Below are 17077 nucleotides of genomic sequence, written 5' to 3'. Positions count from 1 at the left end.
TCTCTCCAAGGACTGTAGCATAGAAGCATTATCACTTCATGTGTCTTGTACGATTTTCCGTATTTATAACTTCTTTAGCACTTTGCAACTTCCTTTAAGTTTGGCTCTCTCCAGGTTACCACAGAGCATGCAATAGACATTTTCAACTGCTGTATGGGAAACTGGTAATCACAGCCTGAACCTCTGATTAATCAGCTGAGGCAAGTGTCTGGTCATCTGTGGGAGCACAGGTGAGAATAATTTAGCTGTGCTCCTGGAAGGGGTGGAGCTCGACTCTACCTCCTCTAGACCTCATTTAAGAGCTGACCACCACTAAGGCAGCATCTCTTGGAGACTGCTCTGTGGTGGAGATTACCTCAGTGTTTCTCAGTGAAGACATCCATATCGGTGAGTCTTTCCTTATAAATAACCTTTTGAATATCTGTTATCATCTTTGTACCAATCCACCTTACAACTGCAAAAAGAGGTTCCTTGAAAACTGATGTTTAAAGCAAAGATCATCTTGTCACTGCTTTATGTGCTGTCACTTGTAGCTCGTGAATGGCTTCACAGGCTGCCAGCTATAAGCCAGAGATTCACTAGTTTAGGAAGCAGCCTGTTCTGTTCAATATCCCTGTGAGTAACTTAGTAAATGCAGCGTTCTCTCCATGCCTCTTTGCTGCTTCTAATAGATGATTTTATGGGCCAAAGAGTGTTGATCTGTCAGGCAGAGAGCATCCTACATAAAAGCCTTATTGTCAGATGTGAACTTTTTGTACCTCTTGGCAGGCTGTCACACAAGCATTGGCAGCAAGTCGTGGTGAGCGTATGTGCTTGAGTGGTTCCTGCCTAGTGGGGGACTGCTTGATGCTCTCTCAGGAAGATAACTTTTTTTCAGGAATTCAGTGAAATACACAGGTTTGGAGGACATGGTTGCATTTTGTGGAATTAGCCAGCCATGTTGTTTCGCAGTCTGGGATTTTGTGGTCAAGCTAGCATTATGTCTGCTGTTCATAGTCCTTGTTAGCTTGCTGAGTGCCAGGGCTATGCTGGTAGGAAAACCAGTGTAGCCAAAGGGCTTTTTAAGTGGGAATCTGACTGAGGAAAAGGGAGACTGACCCAAGAGTGCTATTAGCTCTTATAATAGAGTGAAGTCTCCACACTGCCACAAATATGATTTAGTTACCACAAAAGGATGGCATGTCATTTGAGTCAGTGGGTTTTGGCCAGATTGGAGACCTGGCTTTGCTTACAGACTGGTGTAAGGTGTATGCTGCAGGTACTTCATCAGCTGGGGCACTTTCTTTGGCACAGTGAACTCTGGCCCTTTAGCAACATTCTCTTTCTCCATGAAGAACTGAATCACCCTTTGGTAGTAAACATAATTTTTGCTTGTGCCAAATCTGCCACTCAAGAAAATAGTGGCAAACAGAGAACTGAGTATAGATCCAAGGTTTCTAATACCTGTCCCTGGTCAAGAGGAAAAGTCCCCAGAGGTGCTCTGTTTTGTGACAAGTGTCATCCATTTATAGAGAATCCCCTTTGAGCCAATTTTATCTCCTTTGCAGCATCCCTCCATCCTCCTAAGTGGCTTCAAACAGGAGTATTTGTAATTTTCATCTACATCTGCCAGTTGAGGGTTAATACTATCAGCATTACGGCATTCCCATGACAGGAAGATCCATCCCTGATTTGGTGCTGAAATACAAAATTCAGTCCCTCTGGCTCAAAAGTCGTCTTCATGTAAAGTCTCCCTTATTCCCCTTCTACTTTGTACATACAGTGACAGAAGAAATGCTATGGTTATAGCTTATGGAGGTACTGTACTAAGAATCTCACAGAAAAAATGTGCCTCACTGTAGTGATACCAGGAAGAGGCTTAAGCTATTAGAGAAAAATAAATAGATCTTGATCTATTGAAGCAGATTTGTTATGTCATTGCTGAAGGTGTTGTCTCCAGAAGTTAAGAGTGTTTGCAGCTTCTCTGCTCTTTCAGCATCACTTTGGGTGTTTCTTGTCTAGAATCTTTTATTTTTAATCTGAATAGACACAGTCTCCTCTGGTAGTCTCAGGTGGAAATATTATTTGTCATTTCTTAGGCTCTGGTGTTGTGAAGTGACCATTAAGAATTGTCTGCTGTTGATATAGAGGTATCTTATTTTTTATGATAACAAAGTGGTTTCTATCTTCAGTAGGGTGTAAGCTCCTGTCCTTACTACTGGGAAGATAATGAGAGGTTATCAGATGAAAGGTCCCAGGGTGGCTGGTTTTGTCAGATGTAATTGTTATTGAAGGTTACACAAGAGATGCCATGCATTTTGTCAAAACTGCTTTTGAACCACATGTTTACAAGAGAATCCTTGGCAGTATGTTTAGAATGAAGTTTGCTTCCATGTGCACTATCCGTGCTTGAAAATTCTCTCCCTCAGCCCATCTTGAAATTCAAAGGCTGAAGTTTTAAATCTATTTTTATTTCCTGACCTGAAGTTGCAATGGCATATCTGCATCCCTCCAGTCAGGAACCTGGGAGGGTCCAGCGAGAGCTACCAAAGTGATCAGAGTCCTGAGCACAGAACCCGTATGTAGAAGCATGAGGGGTTGGACTTAGTTGGAGAAAAGGTCTGGGTTTAAGCTGATGCTGCAAAATGAAAAGTTGAGGATCTGGGGTTGGATCTCACTTAGAGCAGTTGTGCCAAGCTGAAGCTAATTGCCAAATAGTGCTGCTAATATATTTATAGCAAAAATTAGGTCATATATAAGTCATTATTGCGGGTGAATTCCACCTTTCAGTTCTGCAGTAAATTTTCATGTACTCCTTTGTGGTGATTTTCACAGACAGCCCCACTCTCCAGTTTTGTCAGACTACTCCAAGGTATTTTTGTGGTCCACTGACACGTCCCATCTACAGAATTCTGCCTATCACTGCACTCATTACTTATAAATTAATGTAACAAATCAGGTTGGTCTTAGTATGATACAAACAACTATATGTGAGAAAAAAAAATGACCAAATATTTCTATTCTTTGTTTTCTGTCTCTGAGCCAACTTCCCATTGACTGGTATCCCCTGGCCACTTGGTCCTAAAGGAAGCTTTTTGCTAGGAGTGTATCAATTTCCATTGAAACAGAGTTGTTTGCTTCTGATCACTGTTTTGTTTATCAATTCAAGGAACTGCAGAGTACACAAGTATCACCTGCTTTGGCAAATCCATGTTGTGTAATCCCAGCAATAAGCTTCAGCTTTTTCTGGTCTCTAGGTGATGAAAACTGGCATAACTGCCCTGTTTTGGGTGACTTGTGTCCAGTGGGAATCTGGATTTTTATTGGCAATGGCCATAAATGGGTAGCAGGGATCCAAGAGTGATCCAACAAGTGGACCTCATGCACAATTCTTGACTTTTCTACTCCATTTGAAAAAAATCTACTTTTTCTGAAAGTCTGCCTTGTTTTAACACGTTCAGTTTCTTTTTGATGCTCTGAGAACATCTTTGCATTGAGAAAATAAGTTTTTCCTCTCACAGTTTCCCACAGCTAATCAATTATTCAGTATTTGAGAACTTTGAGGTTTCTTAGGCAGAAGTGATAGGAGCGATGAAAAGTCACAACACATGATACCACAACTCACGTAAATGTGGGCATGAATGATTTATTTGGTAAGACAGTATTCATCCTTTTAGTTTTATTTTGCATGTTCAGTGGGACGCTGTTGGACACAAATCATCTGTAAGTTGTATTTTCTATTAAAATACAGAAATTAGAACATGTTTCTACCTTTGTGTATGTTAGAAACAAGTGATAAGTTTGAATAATGGGCTAGAAGCATTGTTGTTATCAATTAAAATTGCTTCTCTGAAAACAGCAGTTACATGAATGTATACCTCCCCGAGTTTTAGATCTGTGTATTTTAATAGGTCACGAAGTGGTAGACGGTATGACTGCCCTGAAAGCAGAGCTAATCTAAACAGAAGGATTTACAGGCTGACAAGGAGCAAATAATGAATATTTTATGCATATATTCTTGTTACTTGGATTTGTTCTGATCATGATTACACAAGGTGGCTGGCAGCTTTCTATTCAATGCAATAGCACTTCCAGTAGATGTCCTTTTTTCTTTTCCAAGCACAGAGCGATGGCTCTCACTGCAGGATAGCACAGGAGCAGTTAAAACATCCATATCTTGACTGCTGCCTGAGGATTTTCAGAGTGCTGTACGTGCTTCACATGGGATGGGCAGAAAGACAGGCACCAGTATAGCCTCTGGCACAAGGGTTCTTGTTATCATCTGCCTAAAGATGCCATATTTAGCCTGTTTTGTTTGGTGACTGGCAGTAACAAAAAGATTTTTATTTTTTTTAGGAAAAGCATTTTGCCCAATTAAGAGAAGCACCCATCACCCAGCTGCTTGACACCAATGTCATCTGCTATGCCGTCTAACTTCACTTCTCTGTGAGGATGTCTTAGAATCATAGTATCATTTGAGTTGGAAAGAACCCTGAACGGCCTTCTAGTCCAACTCCCTGCAATGAACAAAGACTCCTACAGCTCTATCAGGTGCTTGGAGATGTTTCTCTGAAGGCTGTTCGGCTTCTGTCATCTTTCTAATTCCACTACTAACAAGGCTTTTGTAGTTTTGATGGGCAGAGTTCACTTTCTTCATTTAAATCTATTTTAAATATAAATATATTAAATCTATCCACCTTAAAAGAAGGAGAATGGTTGCACTGTGAAAGGGTTAGCCTGAGAGCTTGCTTATGGAAGAAAGGTTTTTGCTGCAGAGAGAGAGCTTGAGGTTGTCTAAAACTATAATCTTTTAATGTGCTAAATCTCTGTTCCCTAAACACACAGTCTATTTATATTATGGTAAGGTTGTCATAACTTGCTGATGTAGGCTGGTAAATAATGCATCTTATATTTAGTAAACAGAGGGAAAAAAAAAAAAAAAAAAAAAAAAAGAAAAAACATTAAACCTTCTCTGTAGAATTTTTCCATCATGGTACTTAAATTTGCTGAAAAAATCCAAGATGGCATAAGCTGTCAAGTGCCGAGACACAGCCAATACAGTGCAGGTTTTTCCTTCAGATGAACATTCAAGGACATTCTAGCCTCTCTGCTTAAATTCCAAAAAAGATGCAGACAAAGTAAATATTAGTTTTGTGCTCAGCCCTTTTCTTTGCACATCAGGTGTCAAGGCCCTTGCCAGTTTTTATTTTGGCAAGCCTGATTACCAGGTTTGCTTGCCAAGGCTGGAGAGAAACATCCTTTGTTGGCAAGATGGTCTGGATGACCTAATGCTAATAGCTGTTCCTTTCTGCAGCTTCTCTGGTTCTGCCGAGGATTGCAGCACTGGGGCACTCCAGTTTTGGCTTATTGAAAGCCTTGTGTTACTCGTACTGCTGGACTAATGAAGTGCAGTATACTTGCCCAAGTATGTTGTATCTGAAAGATATGAGGAGTGATTTGGTGTTTATCAAAGCTCCATCGCAAGGTTTTAGTGTCTGTTGGCCACGTTTTCAAAGGTGCCCAAGGGTGTAATGAACACTCATGCAGTGCCTGCGGAGCTGAATGCTGGGCTGCTCTTTGAGCACAATCTGAGTAATGAGTGCTTCTCTATTGAGTGAAAGGACTCGGAGGGACAGATTTCACCTTCTATTTTACTGGGTGAGAAAAATCTATTAATCTCTGTTCCCTTTGCAGGAGGGCTGTAAGTGCAGCAAACTGTGAAGTTAAATGTTTTTTTGTACCTTGTAATGACAAATTGTGCGTGTCGCAGTCCTTCCTTTAAAAGCAGGAACTGTGTAAGACACTTCTTCAGGAAATTGGCTTTCTCCTCATTAAGCTAATCTTTTCACCCAGAACACAGAGTGTTCCACATGTTCACAACTGCTGAAACATGCTCTCACCATCAAGTCGTTAATGAAGGCAGCTAAGTGGGAGATACCATTAGAATCATTACCTAGTGACAAGATATAAAATTATTCTGACATCCCATCTCAAAGGTGCAATTCTGCTCTCATTCAATATTTCAAGATAAGAATTAAAATAATATAGCCAGGGCTTAGGAAATTTGTTTGTGTTTTTGGAGCCATACAATCCTGCTGCATGGTGACAACTGCTGCAGTCTTCATGTGAATGAAGCAAATACATAACAGAAAGATGGCAGTAAATAGAAATGTGAATACATTCCTATGTTGTTACCCTAGGCTAGAAGGCAGGAAGCAGGTAAATGCAATACTGCCCAAGCTGGAAGTGAATGAGCACCACTTACCTTGGGAAACACTGAGCCATCGTAACCATCTCCAAATCTGCACTCACTCTGACAACAGCCATTGGGTGCACAAGTCAGGACGAGTTCTGTTGCTACCATCTTTTCCTTCTCAATGCATTTCAATTTTCTTGTAAACGTAGTTACAAATTAGGTTTCTGTGTGTGTGAAAACAGCAAGGTCATAAATATCTGACTGTATCTGATCAAAAACCAAGGCAGAGAGATGCTGTGGAGCAGGCAGAATAGGTAGAGCCCCTATGTTATGCTTTTGCTTTCTTGTTTTTATTTATTTGTCTGTTTTGAGGACTAAGGAGACATGCAACAGATTATAGCCTGCATTATTTTTAAGCAGTGTGTGCGTATATTTGATGTGTCTATTTTGTTTCACTTCAGCATCTGTAACCAGCAAACACAAGTGCAAAGCAAGGTGAATTTCTGTAGAGATGGGTATATTGTAATACTAGTTGGGAGGCAGCTGCAATGCCAGTTTTCAGGAAGAAGCTCTTCTACATCAGTATTTTGTTCTGGCAGAAGACAGCTGGATGCACCACAGGAGAATAGCAGCTATGTACAATGGTGAAGTTGCCTCTGCGCTGGCACTAGGGCTTTGTTCAGGGCTGTGCTTTAGCAACCAACCTCTCAATGCTGCCATTGAGTAATATGGTAATACTTAGGGATGCATTTCAGTGAGGTCTCCAAATGCACCAGCTGGTTTCCTAAAGGATGTGCTCTGAGAAGTAGTATGCAGTAGAATGCAGTCTTGCACCACAAAGTATCATGATGATCTTCTTTCAGCCACTGATGATTAAGGTGAATTTTGTTCAGGATGACTGCACTGAAATTTGAAAATTAAAGGGAATAAGACAAGAGTGGTGTTCATGGGCCTTGGGTTAGGATCTTGAAGAATATTTGCATAGGTGTAGATTAAATTGTGCATTTTAGAGTCCTGCAAGCAAAATGTTTATTCAGAGTTTGAGGATTAATTGCAGATGAATATAAATTATTCAATCTTTAATAAATAGACTGGGAAAATAATGAGAGTGGATGCATTCAGGAATTAAAAGGGGCATGGTCAGTGAGGAGGGTGGGGATGGGTTGAGAATTGGACTAGATAATCTTAGTGGTCTTTTCCAACCTCAATGAGTCTGTGATTCTAAGAGGAGTGCAGATCTGAAGCAATGTGAAGTGTAGCAGTCAATGGAATAAGGGCATTCATATATGAAAGATATATAACAGTCATTTCATTTGTTTGTAACTTTTGGCTCATTTTTATTATTATTTTTTTTTCCTAAGTTATGTCCATTTTAACCCCAGAAATGCTCTGGTAGCTGAGGAATCCAATTATGTGCTTACATGTCTGAAGCTAAGGTTATATTTGGGGGCCAATGCTGTGTCTTTTTATCAGCCCAGAGAGCGACTAGCTGAGTGGGTAAGCAACAGTTGATCCTAAGAAAGCTGATTTGGAAATAAGTATTCAGTGGAGGAAAGAACCGATATTTCAGTGCAATATTTGCATGAAATATTATTTTCAGAGTATTATTCAAAGATACATTGAGGTACTGAATATGAAAAACATTTATCTGTGATGAGTGTTTAACAGAAAAATATTGTCCAGCTTTGCAGTGAATAATTCCATCTGCATTAGAAACGTGTGCATGGCTGTGCATATGATTCATATCTTTCTAAATGTTAAGGTAAATTGCTACATGCTAATAGATACTTACAGTCTCTTTTTGTGCAGAATGTCATTAGGTGCAGCTTTCCAGAGGAGCAGAGCCATTCAGAAGTTGAAATGTGATGATGAGTTACAGATGCAAAGTGTGTCTATAAATCAGGCCATGGGAGCTGGTCACAGGGAGCTGCAGGAAGGGGTAATGTAGGGTTCTGTAGGTCTCTGTGGAATTACCTGGGTGCGGATCTCACCCTAAGTACTCTTTCTTCCTCCATAGAGAATACATGGACACAATTAAACGTTTAAAAGCTAACCAGCTTTTACAGAGCAGACTGCTGATGGAAATAGCTGGATGATGGATAAGGCTGGTTGCAGGACACCCTGATGAAAGAAGGCAAACTTTTGTAAGAAAAGCAAGAGAGTGATGTAGAGACCTCACTGCAGAAAGATCTCTCTGCTGTGTTTCTACTTCTGTCTCATTATAATTGACATTTAGGCAGGCAGTGGGAGTCAACTAATGTAAATAGCTATGAGGCATGTCTAAGAGAAAAGCAGAATATCAACCAGTAATAACATTTTTTCAGATTTAACTTCTTGCACTGATCCAGAAAGCTCTCATTCTAAAGCAAATTGGAGTTGTTTGATACCATAAAATATGTGGTTTGTGAGAGGATTTAAAGCTAAGCTGGTTCAATTATGCACCCTCTGACTTCAAAAAGCTCTCTAGACTGCATCAGCCCATATGTCTGGTTAAAGCTTCGCATATGTTGTTAAGCAATTTTGATAACACAGCAGTAATATTGCCATAAACAACAGATATTAATAACAGGTAGTTACCAAAGCATCATGTCTATTTATTACACTCTCTCTCTGTTTATCTATGTACATATCCTACCAGACCATTATTTCAGTACAGTGGACTGGCCAATGACCCTACAGCAGAGATCTCTGCATGGCTAGATTGTGCCAATAAAATGTTAGCTGTATCTTGAAGCCTACTAAGAACAGCAGGAGATATTGCACAGGCACCAGGAGTGCCTGCACAGGGTAACAGCAGAGACCTGGAAGGGGCAAGCACAAGACTGTGCTAGAAGCCTTGAGCACCAATCTCAAGTAGTGAATTACTGATGACAAGAGAAATGCAATCTTGAGACCTGGGCAGGACCAGTTTTAAGGCCTAACTGGGGCATGTGTTGAGTTGTGTAACCACCTATTGCAGTCCACTGGCAGTACAAGTGGAGACACCTTTAGATTGTGCATAAGATTGGAACAAAACCGACTAGTTGCACAGGAACCTTATTTCAGAATTAGCTATGTGAATTGATCTGATATCCCTGTGTTGATGCATACGTAAATAATATTTCTTCATCATATTTGCTCTAGCGTTGTATTGCTTGTGTTTGGTTTGAGGCTTTGGTTGTAATTGGATACAACACAGAAAACTATGCATTTGGTTTTCTTGTGAAAGGAACGTCGACACTAACTGCAGTGTTTCTTCAAACACCATTGTTTAGCTCTTATACAAAGCTCACAGGCCTTTATCATCCCATCCGATGCACAGTTTCCATCCAATTCTAGCACAATCTGGCACTGTGAGTGTCTGGAAAAGAATTCAAGTAGACAGGATAGGCTTAGAGCCTACACTACAGAAAGAGATCATGATTTGACTGATCTATAAGCTAAAGAAAACCGATTTGCCTTATGTGCCTGCTATCACTTTGTGCTGACGTAGGCTGGTGGAGACAATAAATAATATTTACACAAAGCTCTGCTAGAATCATGTAGGTTTTATGGCATAGTCACACCTGAGCAGCTTAGTAATGTGTGTTACATAAATTAAAGTTGATCCTGGTGCACAGAAAGAAGCTTCATGCTGTAAATGACAGAGCTGAATTAGCTGTACAGCCCTGTGAGTTTGTTAAGCAGCATCCCTCCAAAAACAGATGTAAATGTGGACGATTGGTCACAAATGACACTTGGTGGTTATGCTGTAAGGACAGATTTTGAGCACAGATGTATTTATTTGTTTATTTTAATCTGCAGACAATTCTGAAAAACAATATCTGTGAAAGGATTCCTTAGTGCAGACATTTAGAACAGGGCTTGGGTAGCAACTTCTGGACCACTTTTATTCTGCTAGGAAGGGACGTGAGTGGGATTCTCATGCACCATACACCTATGGTATATATCAGCCAGGAGTTGAGCAGGTTTCTGTTGATCACAGATCAACAGAAATCAAATCTACACATCAAATCTAGCATCTCACTTAACCAAGGGTTTCACTCAGGCTTGTCTGTATTCTTTTATATCCTTGCTATGTGGCTTCAGACTGATGTGTTCTGGCTCACCACACTGCCTGCCTTCCCTCCACTCTGTTCATTCTGGATAGCTTTACTTCAGAGGAACATTGCTTTCCCTCAGCGCCAGTAGTGCCCTGCCTTTCCCCTTACTCTAGGAAAATATGAGGTGCTACTGGCAGCTCTCAGGAATAAATGGCTGCAGATTTTATGCTGAGTGCCTTCAGATTGCACTGTGGAACTGAGCAGGTTGAACTCCGACGTGGGCTTGTGTGCTTGCCTGGGCCAAGTCACGCTTCTGCATGTGGTTTCACAATTGACACTTCAGTAAGTAATGGTTCAGTTGGCTTAGTTAGATGTTGATGACTTCAGATGTAGAAGTAAGCTGGATCAGACCTATCTTAGTGGTAGGAGAGGCTGAGAGGGCTAGACTGTTCAGCCTGGAGACGAGGAGGCTGAGGGGGATCTCACCAATGTCTATTGATATCTGAAGGGAGGAGGCAAAGAGCTCAGAGTCAGGCTCTGGTCAGCAGCAGCCAGTGCCAGGGCCAGAGGAGCTGGGCACAAATGGGAACACAGGAGGTCCCCTCTGTCCATCAGTGCTGTGATGGAGCACTGACACAAGTTACCCAGAGAGGTTGTGAAGCTGCATGTATGTGAGCCTGGGTCTTGCTGGAATGGGGGTTGGTGCATATGGCCTGCAGACATCCCTGTCAACCTCAACCGTTCTGTGAAATTAAGTGCACGTGCAGCACATATAGTTCACTGTGATTACTGGTGCATGCTGGCAGCTGTTGTACATGCAGCCCAGGTGCAGTCCTGATGCTGACTGAGGCACTGCTGCATTGAGCTCCATGTGTGAAGCAGCTGCAACACTGTGCTTTGTGCACAGAGCCATTCTTTTCCTCAGTGCCACCCTTACATGAAAGTGCCTGGGTTATCGCTGAAGTGTCCTTACAGCCCCCAGTTACATTGGGCTGCCTGTCATTTGGGATCATAGCACCAGTGCCTTCAGTCTGATGTCCCCAAATCCTACTGGTGTGCTGAACCTTCCACCATCTGGACCTGTGGTCTCAGAAAGAGCCTTTCTGGGTTGAATCCTCTCACAGTTCCTGCTTTTGTTTCATGGTGTATTCCAAATCCCCAAGGTACGACTGGTGTGTCAGCCACCCAAATTTTAAATGCTTTTGGTAAAATGGTTCTTCTACGGATGTAGCCATTCTGAGGTAGTCTTGGCTTTCAGCAGTTCCTTACTTTCCCTAAAATGTGGATGAGGTGCCTCTCAGGGATCCTTGGGGCCATAAGAAAGGACAGCACCCATAGGAACAGCCACCACTCAAAAGAATGGTGGAAACACTGGCACAAAGTACAATAGGATTCAGGGAGTTTATGAGGCAGTGAGTGCAAGAAGACAGTAAGTGAAAGGCAGTTGAATTGGGAGAGAAAGGGGAGGGCTGGAGGAGATAATGAGATTAGTTGCCACAAAAGCAGCACAGTGTTTCTTTAATGTGCTACATAGAACAGATGGTGAAAGGCTGTTGCATTTTTATATCAGGGGGTCAGGCTTCATGAGAGCGTACGTTTTCCCTGTGCTTGTTACCTGAAAGTGCTATCATGTATGCAGGCCTTCCCAGGATCCAGTTGCCTCTGAAATGGCAGGCAGGCATTCTGCAGAGGGGGCTTGGGGTTAGTGAGGTTTCCCCCCTTACTTGCAGTGCGTGGCTGGGGGCAGCGTGCGAGAATGTCCTCAGGAACAGTTAAAGTAATTTTATGGAACTATAGAATGTGCTGAAGGAATTGGCCCCAGAAGATGTGTTCCTTCCTTTCAGTGATTCCTATTGCTATTCAAGCCCAGCAAAGCAATTCTGCTAATGTTGTGACATTTCTTTTGTTGCTTTCTTTCTTGCGTAGCACTTCTAACAGATGGTTATTTGGAGCAGAAGGGACCACGTAACATTTGGGTTTTCTCCTGACAAACGGCAAGAATCAGCTCCAACCCAGTGACCTGTTACAAGTTTGCCAGCAAAATCAGAAGTTAATTTCAGGTCTAGTGATGGGCTCACAACTGGATCTGAGGAGCTTGGCAGCGCTCCCGTGTGCCATTCCCAGAGGTGGGCAGAATCCTTCAAGTGGCAGAGCCTTGATTTCTGAGGATCGTTGCAAAGCAAACTCAATTTCATGCAGGTTGTGACCTCTTGTTTGAGTGCTCAGAGATTTGTGACCTATTTCATGACTGAGCTTTTTGTTTGCTTTTAGCTCTTTGGATGGAGAAACTAAGAACTAAGATAAATGCCGGAGGACAAATGTTTATTTTTAACACTAGCTTCTCAGTGTAACTAACTGTAGTTGCCTTGCTTTTTCTCCTGACCCTCACTAGATCTTCCATACCTCACATGAAGCGTTAAGTGGAATGCTACCAAAACTAAATCTCTGAAACTCAGTAAATAATCCATAGCTTAGAATAATGCTGTGTATTGTCACTGGCTAAACTGATTTAATCTTTACCGTATCTGTGGTGAAGAAAGGAAAAAAGGGGGGAAAAAAACCACAACAAAAAGCAGATATTTTCCCTGCTCTGTCTCTTAATCCAGCTTTCTCTGTACTAATCTGAAGATGAGCTTGTGAATGGCCAATAAGGAGGCCAGGCTCAGTGACAGACTGCTGAGCATCTGGTCCCGATCTGCTGTATATAACAGATATTTTGAAGCTCATCACAGCAGCATGTTGGGCTCCTAAACTGTAAATAATTACTTCTATAAGGCCCTGTTTCAGATTTAACAAAACATCATTTTCTATTCCAACTGTTGTCCCAGAGTAAGCCTAGATAGGCAAATTAAATGTTACAGCAAGATAGGCCCTGTTGTGAAGCCATGCTTTGAGGTTATTTTTTTCTGGGAAGAAAGCAGAGCACTGCTGTTGTACCTTAACCAGGTCATATTGAATTTTCCTCAGATCACATTTTCCCTCTTCCTAAAATCACAGAAGTGCCAGCAATTGAGCTTTAACACGCATTGCCTTTCCAAATAGAGTGTTTTAAGGCAAGGGGTACACAGCAAGCAGACCTAAAGGAGGCTGGGGTAAAAAGGACCTGATGGGAACACAGCCCTAAGACTTGTCTGAAACAGTTCTGATCCTCATTTTGTTGTGTCTATGTAGAACCTCTGAGACAGACCCTGATGTGTGTACTTCATCATGTGAGAAGGGCTGTGCAGAAGTACTGGTCTGGCTCTCCTGCACCAGAAGGTAAGAGGATGCCAGTTTGTTTACTAGCAGGTGTTGCACAACACAGCTTAGGAAAGGGGCTGGCAGGCTCTGTGGGAGCCACACCGTTCAGAGCTTCCCCGGCTGGCTGGGTCAGAGCCTTGCATAATGACAGAAAAAATAATGCTTATCTGCGATAGCATTTGAACGGTAAATGTCATTAAAAATAGGATCTACCATACTTTTTTTCCAGTTAGGTACACCATTTTTTTATTCCTGAGGTAAAGCTTACAGGGAAAAAAAGACTCATTGCACTGACATGTATGGTTCACTGAACTTTATATTTCATGGCATGCTCTTAGTAAACCTTTCATACATTGGGTAATTATCCGATACAGTTGCACATGAGTAATAACAGCATAGGAGCAGGCTTGCTTTATCCTCTGCCACGCCGCTCCCAGAAGGATGCTGTGTTAAAGTCAGTGCAGTTACTCTAGTGGGAAACACACTGCTCTCATCTATGCACCACACAGATGTATAGACAGAGTAACGCTATCACTGCTTTGTTTTAAACACTTTATTTTGTGCTGAGTCTTCAAATCTACGTTATCTGTCTCAATAAATGTTTGATGGTCTCAGAGTAGCATCTAGTGGAGAAAGGGTAAACAACAGAAAAAAAAAAAAAAGAAAGCAGAAACATGCTGTTAACCCTGTGTATTACAGGGTTCGCTGCCACCAACCTTGCTTGTCTTGCATTCACACCCATTGCTGTCTCCAGTCTAAGGACAGACCCCAAGCTGCTGTACTGTGAATTCTGCCCCAACCCCTGCCAGACTGGAGCCATCAGGGCTGTGGGATGTGGCTGAGCACAGTCCTGGCCAGAAGGTATGCAGGGAGAAAAAAAACAAGCTTTATTTTCAATAACTAAGCACTTAGCAGAGTAAAGAACGGGAGGTTTGTTTTACAATCACTTTATTCAGATGTTATTGGGGCTTTGTCATGTGGATAATGTCTTTGGTGTTTTATGGCAAGGTGAACAAAGGAGCACAAATCCATACACCAAAACCTGCCTCTGGGCACAGCTGATGGTGAAGAGTCCTCTGGAAGCACCGCTGCTGCAGAAGGGATCTGGCTAGGAAACTAATGATGGGGTTGCAGAGCCAGTTTCTCATGATACAGCATGGAAATGTGCTGCCTTGGGCAGAAATACAAAGTAGATGGTAAATATGTGCCTCATTAAGGGTAGCTCCAGAGAACACTGTGATTAATCCCAAATTATCAGAGATGTGATTTACTTTTTTTTATTTTTTTGCAGAATTCTGAGTGTCACCACTGATCCACATTGGCAAGCAGTTACAGAGGCATCTGTGTTGGCCTGGTGGCACCAACCAGTATGTAGCACAAGATTCGAGGGTTACCGTGTTTGTCCTTGCTAAATCTTCTAAGCAAGATGGTGAAGTGTTCAAATATGTTTATTCCCTCATCCCTTCATAGGATGCCAGCCAGGAGGACTAAGGTGGTGGATCCTTATTTTCCTGTCTTGGTGCAAGGGAGTGCCTTGGAGCAGGGATGCTCTTGGGATTATCTCTTGAAGTGCTTTTCAGCCTGTCCCTAATTACTTGGTGATTTCCTGTTCCTCTGAGCTGCCTTTGGTCCCACCCTGTGGCTCCAGCACAATCAGGAGAACACTCCTGTTTTCTGAGAACTGAGGAAAGGGCAGCAGGCATCAACAAAAAACTATCTCCCATAGGCAATTAAGTGGCACGGGCTGGGGTGGGAGGAAACAAACCAGGGTTTTTACATGGTTATGTGAAGAGGAATTTCTTCTTGTGTACTTTTATCTATCCCAATGGTGACTTTGAGAGTTTGGCAATGCTCTTGCCAAAGCCAAGCATTCAAAGAGGAGATTGTTCCCAAATTCTGAAACACAAAATATGTTTGCATTTTAATTTGCATTCTGTTTCTTTTTTTCCCTTTTTTTTTTTTTTTCTTTAATTCCGTATTTCCAAGTCCCCACAACTCTTATGACTAGAAACATCACAATGATTCATATCATCAGCACTACTGCTGCTTGTGACAATAATACACAAACGCTAAGATTCTCAGATAATAAGCAAATTTCATGAGCTGTGGGCAGCATTAGGGGTATGCTGTAAGAATGAAGAGTTCAGATCAAAGCCACGTTAATACTGGAACTAATTGGTAGCTTCGTTGCTGGTGTCACTGTAGAGATGAAATGATGAGCCACCCTGTCCTCAGTGTGTGCTCCCTTTGTGGCTGAGGGAGATAGGTACAGGTAGAATAGCAGTGTGAATGCACTACAATGCTGTATTACCATTTTTTAACTCAGTCTATCGTCAGTGGGGCCGACACTCTGCTACTGGCTTCTCAGCACCTGTTTCCCTACTAACCCAGAAGCTGATGTATGCCTGTGCTGAGGGTCTATTCAAGGTTCTACCCAGATAGCAGCAGCCCAGTCAGTGACCCTCTGGTTCTCTCCTCTGCTGGTTGTTTCTAAGGCAGGACATCATCCAGTATGCTCCATCCATACTATTTTCAGGCTATATATATTTTTAAATAAAAAGAAACACACACAACCATTTTGCAATTTATTTTTTTCCACCTGATTTGAAAACACAGAGAGCTGAATTGAGTGTAAATGATGGCACTTTGTATTACAGTTAGGCTGGCCAATTCCCATCCAATCAGCCCAAATCTTCTAGCAATTTTTGCTATTTTATAACACAAGCTCTGGGACTACTCCAGTAAGCCAGAAAGTGAGCATTTTGTGAATCAAGAATTCAGAACGAGCTGTACCATTCCTGGAAGAACTTAACCGGTCAAAATCTCTCTTGACAATTTTAATTACTTTGCAGCTGGGCCAGTGTGTGGGTGTACCAGGAAGCAGTTTGCACACATTTTGTTTAGCTGAATTGCTGCTGTGCCCTCTTTTGTGTCTTTCTTAGGGAAAGGTCAAATTTGGCAGTTTTCTGTACCGCAAGGAGATTGTTAATGCAAGGTGAAAGCAAACCACAACACTGGATAAACACTTCTATCTTTCTCTTTGGAGATATTAACTTGTAAAAAACGCTTATTTTTGAAATACACCACCCTACGCTACAGCAAAGAACAATGCTTTTAGGGCTGGGCTTGCATGTCTGACTAGGGATTACACTGGGGAAAATCCTTTTGCCGATGCCTGCTGTTGGCAGACAATGTAGACCTCAAAACCTCAACAGTGGATGTGCCGGGCAGCGAGAGGTGACATATGGTCCCTCTGTGTTTCAGATGAGTGAGTTCTGTGCAAACTTTTGTAAAGATGCCTGTGAAAGGCCAAAGAAACCAAACCCTACTGTATTTTTAGTAATCCCTTGCAATAAAAGGTGAAGAGATGACAGGGCAGCCATTTTCTCTGCCCCTCTTCTGTGTGTATTTCTGTTTTTCAAAAGGTTTCCTGATGCAACTTGCAGCCGAGCTGAAATATGAAAACTACCCATCTGGAAGCCTGAACTCATTGTGGCACTTTCCTTTCAGAGCAAAGAAACAAAACCAACAAAAGCAGCTTCTTTACAAAGGTGGAATGTGTATTCCTTATCTACACGGGCTGCATTGACTTAGAGAATACGGTGCAGCCTTTGCTCGGAAGCAGAGATCTTAGCAACAG

At 42.0% G+C, this 17077-nt stretch overlaps 1 long non-coding RNA gene across 1 annotated transcript; it reads left to right on the top strand.

The window, feature by feature from the left end:
- Positions 1 to 319: 319 nt before the first annotated feature.
- On the top strand, positions 320 to 15362 carry LOC140255129 (uncharacterized). The gene is made up of 5 exons (XR_011904401.1): positions 320 to 387; positions 12124 to 12323; positions 13369 to 13455; positions 14137 to 14298; positions 14729 to 15362. It is a non-coding gene; the product is annotated as an uncharacterized lncRNA (long non-coding RNA).
- The last annotated feature ends 1715 nt before the right edge of the window (positions 15363 to 17077 follow it).

This window comes from Excalfactoria chinensis, chromosome 7 (assembly GCF_039878825.1).
Source record: "Excalfactoria chinensis isolate bCotChi1 chromosome 7, bCotChi1.hap2, whole genome shotgun sequence".
Classification (NCBI taxonomy): domain Eukaryota; kingdom Metazoa; phylum Chordata; class Aves; order Galliformes; family Phasianidae; genus Excalfactoria; species Excalfactoria chinensis.
The sequence above is the reverse complement of the archived record's forward strand: the minus strand, read 5'-3'. Positions and strand labels throughout refer to the sequence as shown.